We start from the raw sequence: 6,307 nt of genomic DNA, 5'->3' as shown, positions 1-6,307 counted from the left end.
CATGTACACCGCACATGTCGAGAGCTCATGCAGATTTTCTCCGCAGTGAATACACTTTTCAGCGTTAACACTGCAAGAATCTTCCGCATGAGACTCCCCACACTTGCCACAACGTGCCTTATTGCAGCAGTAGGCGGCTGTATGGCCTAACTGCTTGCAATTCAGGCAGTTCATGACGCGGGGCACGTAGAGCCTCACAGGGAGACGAACCCGGTGGATCGAGACGTGGCTTGGTAGTGCAGACCCGGCGAACGTAACTCGAAACGAGTCTGACGGAGTGTATACTGTTTTGCCACCGATGATCGATGCTGACCGCAATTGCTTGCAGTCGAGCACCTTTACTTCGGGACACGTTTTGTTCTTAAAGCACCCTTTGGCACTTTGCAGTATACACTCGACGGACAGACTCGAATCGGTTATGACACCGTCGATCTCCACGTCTCGTGCGGGTATGTAAACGCGATACTCGCGTGTGAAGAGCTCAGAGCAAGCTATATCGTTGGCCTCTTTCAGGTTACCGACCACGACACGGAGCTTGTTAGGCCGGACCTTGGAAATTTCGGTCACGCCCTTGTACTCCTTCGTCAGGTCTTTAGAAATCTGCAAGAGGTTCAACTTTTTCGATTTCGGTCCTGCCTTTGGCCGAAAATAAACAGTATAGCTGCCCTGGGCTCCGTCTGGGTAAAGCCTGGGGCGAGGGGGGACTGAAGAATGAACAGGGGAGGGGGTAACAGAAGGGTCAGGGTCAGAGGGGTTCGGGGATGGTGGCGCGGGAGGCGAGGGATCTACATCCATCGCGCTAAGTCTAGCGCACTTGCGCTGACAAGAACACGTACCTTTTTATTTCTCCCTTCCAGTAAGCTTGGTTGTCCGATCGTTCGAAGTAGCAGCCGTTACAGCCAGCAGCACCAATACAGCAGCACCAAACAGCCACCAGCAGCGAGCCAGGTGTGAGATCACTCTACACAGCGATACAACTCGCTGACACTGATGGCTTCTTCTTTTTCCTCGTTTGTGTCTCGTCCACTGCTGTAGCACAATCCAGCCAGCAGCCAAATCGGCTTACGCACCAGCTGGCAGTTACGATGCGAAACAGTTGCACAAAGGCACGACCTTGAACCCGGATTTATTTCACTTGACCAGGCAAACAATGCCAACACTTGTTCACACGTCTTTTGTTTTATACTCTATCGGACCGATCACCAAACACGTCCAGTACTGATGCGTGTTCGGCACAGAATGATATATATATATATATATATATATATATATATATATATATATATATATATATATATATATATATATATATATATATATATATATATATATATATATATATATATATATATATATATATATATATATATATATATATATATATATATATATATATATATATATATATATATATATATATATATCAAATCGGTTGTGTAGTTTCTGAGATAAGGAAGTTCCGTGATTTTCACATTTCGATACATTACAGACGAAGTTACAGTCCGATTACAGCAAAATTCAATAGGGTGTTATGAGGCAGCTAGACCTTTCATTTGACATTTTTTGTGGAAATCGGTTTAACCATCTCTGAGAAAAGTAAGTGAGTTTATGTAGTCTTTGGAATATGTTTCTTTTCATACCTGGATTTCACATTTTTAAACATAACAGGCAAAGTAATAGTCCGATTACAAAAAAAAATCAATAGGATTATGGGGCAGCAAGACCTTCCATATGACACTGATTTTATGAAAATCGGTCCAGTCATCTCTGAGAAACATGAGTGAGATTAAATAGTCTCCAGAACACGTTTATTCCCATAAATTCTGAACAGCAGGTTCAATCTTCATAAAATTCAAAAGTTAAGGGTTTTTTGGTAGCCCGTTCTTTTGAATTAATTTTGTTCAAATCGGTTGTGTAGTTCCTGAGATATTGATGTTTCGTGATTTTCACATTTTGATACAACTAAAAATCCGATTACAATAAAATTCGTCTTATGGGGCAACTAGACCTTTCATTTGCAATTAATTTCATTTAAATTGGTCCAGCCATCTTTGAGAAAATCGAGTGAGATTGGGAGAGCGTTACATACACACACTTACACACACACACACACACATACAGAAAATGCTCTGCTCGTCGAACTGAGTCGAGTGATATACGACATCCGGCCCTTTTGAGCACTTTTATACCTTTAGTTTCTGCAGTGATTGCAATACTTTTCTTGGAGAAAGGCAAAAACGAATTTTCATTCGATTTATAATCAACGTTTCAAAAAAATCAAAAGTACATATTCAGTAAGCATGAGAATAGCATTGACGACCGTACATATCGTAGTTGCACCTCCGTGATTGACCTGAGCTAGTGAAGTTGCACAGAGAACCACATAGTTAGTTTTTGGGATGTTATACCATCTTCAATGTACAGCAATTCAGTAACTCCCACTTTAAAAAGATTAATGACGGCGCCGGCCACGTCCTTACAGTCGTTGGGGAAAAATTGGAAGAGGATTGTTAGTTCGACAAACGTTGTTATGAGACCGAGTTCAAAAGTACATATTCAGTGGTTGAGAAACAACGTGTCACTCCCCCCTCTAGATAATTACGTAGCTTCATAACAACACATTATTTTTAAAAATTTTACTGTCGAAAACATACCTTGTGTCATAAAGAAACAAGAAAAGACAAGGCAGTAATAAAAATGACTCTAAACAGACAAAACAGTGATAAAAAAACAATTAGAAAAAATCCATTTTTTCCTTAGTTTCATATTTGCTACATAGCTTGGCCTAACCCCCACCCTCCTCTTCGTCACATTTCGTCGCAAAACTGCAAACCCTCCCTTGATAAAAACAACACTTCAGGAAGTAAAGTAAAATTTCACAACAAAACTCGTTTTGCATTGTTTTCATTCAATCAAACTGTTCCTAACATACATAATAGTCTTATGAAATCATTTTCATTAAAATAACGCCAGCTCGAAAAAATTGATAATTTTCGTTCCTAGACTTTGGATGGACCGGAACGGAGCCTAATCGATTCCAATTCTTGACCGAACTGGACTGGAATCCGGACGCAACTTTCCGTTCCAATTTCGCACATATTGGACATTTGAGAGCGCTTTTTTCATTAACTCGATAAGCAAGCCTGAAAAAAATAGCTAATTAAATTTGCCGAACATTCAACTTATTATTGTGGTTTAAATTTTAATTTTTTTCAATCTTTTTGCTCTCACATTTGGTGCCCTCCAATGATTGACGAGCAGGCCTGCTTCGCCTTCGGTTTAATCCACCCCTGCATATAGTTATATATGCATTGGTATACACCAGAATACCAAGCTTCTTACTTCTTTGCTCAGTCTCCTTTCGTTTCTAGACCATTGTGCATTAGTTAACACTTGTGTACCTGACCCTTCCAGAGCCTAAAAAATGGAAATTCTTTATCTGCCATTCCACAAGATCTAATCCGAATTTCATCGAACCTTTTTAAAAGATTACAAATTTATCATAGTTTTTGGAACAGTAGGTGACATCTCGAAATTAACCGTTGTTCCGGTTTTATCAAGGAGAACCGTGGGGTAAGTACCCTTCCAGAGACACAGGCTAGAATATAAACGGTAGCGAAACCGTACTGGTGACATGTCAAACTTTAAGTTTTTGAAAAACAACACTGTTGACGATCGGTATTTGGCCACTTGGACGTGTTTTGACCACTGCTGGCTGAGTTCCGAGAGTCGGTTCCGGGAATGGTTCCGAAACCTAGTTTGCGGCATATCAAAAAACTCGGACAGGAACGGCCATTAGTCGTCCAAGTGGCCAAACACCGATCGCCAAAAGTGTTGTTTTGCAAAAAGTTTGATGTGTCGTAAGCAAGGTTTCGCTACCGTTTTCAATCTAACCTGTGTCTCTGAAAGGGTAATAACCCCACGGATCCCTTCGATAAATGCGGAACAACGGAGAATTTCGAAATGTCCCCTTCTGTCCCAAAAACTATAATAAATTTGTGATCTTTTGAGAAAAGTTGAAAAAAGTTCGTTCAAATTCGGTTTAGATCTTGCGGAATGCAGATAAAATAATTTTCATTTTTTCGGCTCTGGAAGCACCAGGTACGCAAGAGTTAGTTACGACTTGAAATTTTGCGTGTATCGATTACATAACATTATGTTGACCGAAAATATTTCAAATTTTACTAAACAGATTTTTCACAGGTCCGCAATGCAGTCTTTAAAAGTCTAAATGCATACATTTCCGTTCGTGGGAATGATGAATATCCAATGAGACGACCGTCGATTTCTTCAAATGTGTATGATGTAGTTCCCGGAGACGAAAATGCGCACAATTGAACCAAACAGGTAAATAAAACACATATAGGGTAGATGTTCCAATAGTTGTGTACTTCAATATTTCAAGTATTTCAATTCATCGTTCAAGCTAATTAGAGCCGAATTGCTTATGCCACATGTTGAAGAAACAATATATTGAATATTATTACATATGTTATCAATACATCAAAACAATAGATACTGAAAATATCCATACATATTACTGAAAAAACCCGAATAAATTCACCTAGCGGTGAGACCGAGCCTTTCTCATTCGACCTTATTATCTGATAAAATAAATCTACACGAACACTCCAATTTTTAGAAAAAAATGCACCTTGATAATTTCTGCTAGATTTATTGTTCACTTTAAATAATAAACTTTTGGTAGCCAAGAGTACAACGATTTCGAACATTTTAAACTTAACATTCACACGCAATTGAAGATACCTTAACACATACACATGAAAATAACATGAAATAAATATGTTTTAAATATATGACGCGAAATTTTTTTTGATCATGGTATAATAGAAACGCCACTGCACTCAAATATAGGTCGGACTCGATTATATATAGACTCAATTGTTTATCATTCTGTTGGCGATAGGCCAACGAGCAGACGAAGAAAAAGGAACGGTTTTCGATTAACCAAAACTGTATTTTTTAGAGAAATTAAATAATTCCTACGAAGGTATAATTTAGAGTAAGAGTGTGCTTAATTTATAAACTATAGTCTCGTAACTTACGTTTCATATTCCTTTTCCCTCTATCCTAGCACGAGGTTTTTTTTTTCTTTTTTTTATCCCCTAGCTTTTAGGTTACCTTTAATGAATTCACATAATAAGTTAATTTCCTAGGGTTACACGTATCGTTTAACACTTTAGCTTTTAGTTTAGCACTACTAATTTAAGCAAAACATTTATTTAAGACTAACGATTCAATTGATTTTATATTTCGAGCAATTTGTTTAATAGCCACCGTACGATTCTAAAATGTTCCAATCGGCATGACACTGCAAAACGAAAGATGACATACGAAAACGGCCGAGAGCAAGGCGCGATGACAGTTCTCCCCCCCGCTGATGAATCCAAAGCACCTAAGATGCAAGGTGAGACGCCGACCGAGGAGTCGTAACACTCCCTTCCCCCCCCCCCCCCGGGACATCAGGTCCTTGGCTTACCTCCTTATCGCGTCGAACCTCCAGAACAGCAAGCTTCGTCACTGGTCGCTGGTATATACCCGCCTGGGTATGTACCGCTGCCGACCTTATCTGTCCATCCTTACTTTTGTTGACGGAGATTATCATGGCATAATAGAAACGCCACTGTACCACTTGAAGAGCCCAACAAGAAGTGATTGGGTGTGAGTACTGGAGCCTCTGGATCGTCTACGGGCACATAGGTAAACGGACGGGAGTTGATGACATTTTCCACTTCGATCAACATGTTGCAAAGAGTTTCATCCGTTGGATTCCGCCCTGGCTTCATCGTCGTCAAATATTTCTTCACCGATTGTATCAGCCTTTACCAGGTTTCTCCCATATGAGGGGACACCGGAGGTAGGAATATCCATTCCGTCTCTGGACTGGTGTTTTCTCGAATAACCTTCGCTTGATCCATCGCCTTGAGTGCCGCCGGCGTTCATTCTGTGCCGCCTTTACCTCTTTGCTCACCGCTGTGAAGTTGGTACCGCGATCGGAGAAGATTCGTATTGGTACGCCCCGCCGTGCCATGAAATTTCTCACGACAGTTGAGTGATTTTGATGGTGATAGCGTTCGTGGCGATCCTGAACAATCAGCCACGTAACGTGGTGATCTTTTGGAAGGATAATAGGATTTTTTGCATCCATCGAAGCGTATTCGCAAGTACTGATTCTGCCATGCATCCGTAGTACCTTCTGCTCATCCAGGAAGGGGTTGAATGTGTAGATTGTACTTGATTTTGGCAACACCTTCTTGCTAGATCCTGCGCTGAGCACTCCTATCTC

General features: G+C 40.3%; 1 long non-coding RNA gene across 1 annotated transcript; it reads left to right on the top strand.

Moving 5' to 3' along the window:
- The first annotated feature begins 2,155 nt into the window (after positions 1-2,155).
- LOC129733683 (uncharacterized) lies at positions 2,156-4,817 on the top strand. Its single transcript, XR_008729653.1, has 2 exons — positions 2,156-4,347; positions 4,406-4,817. It is a non-coding gene; the product is annotated as an uncharacterized LOC129733683 (long non-coding RNA).
- The last annotated feature ends 1,490 nt before the right edge of the window (positions 4,818-6,307 follow it).

The sequence above is a fragment of the Wyeomyia smithii genome, unplaced genomic scaffold, assembly GCF_029784165.1.
Source record: "Wyeomyia smithii strain HCP4-BCI-WySm-NY-G18 unplaced genomic scaffold, ASM2978416v1 HiC_scaffold_103, whole genome shotgun sequence".
NCBI lineage: Eukaryota > Metazoa > Arthropoda > Insecta > Diptera > Culicidae > Wyeomyia > Wyeomyia smithii.
This window is presented reverse-complemented; position numbering and strand designations above follow the sequence as displayed.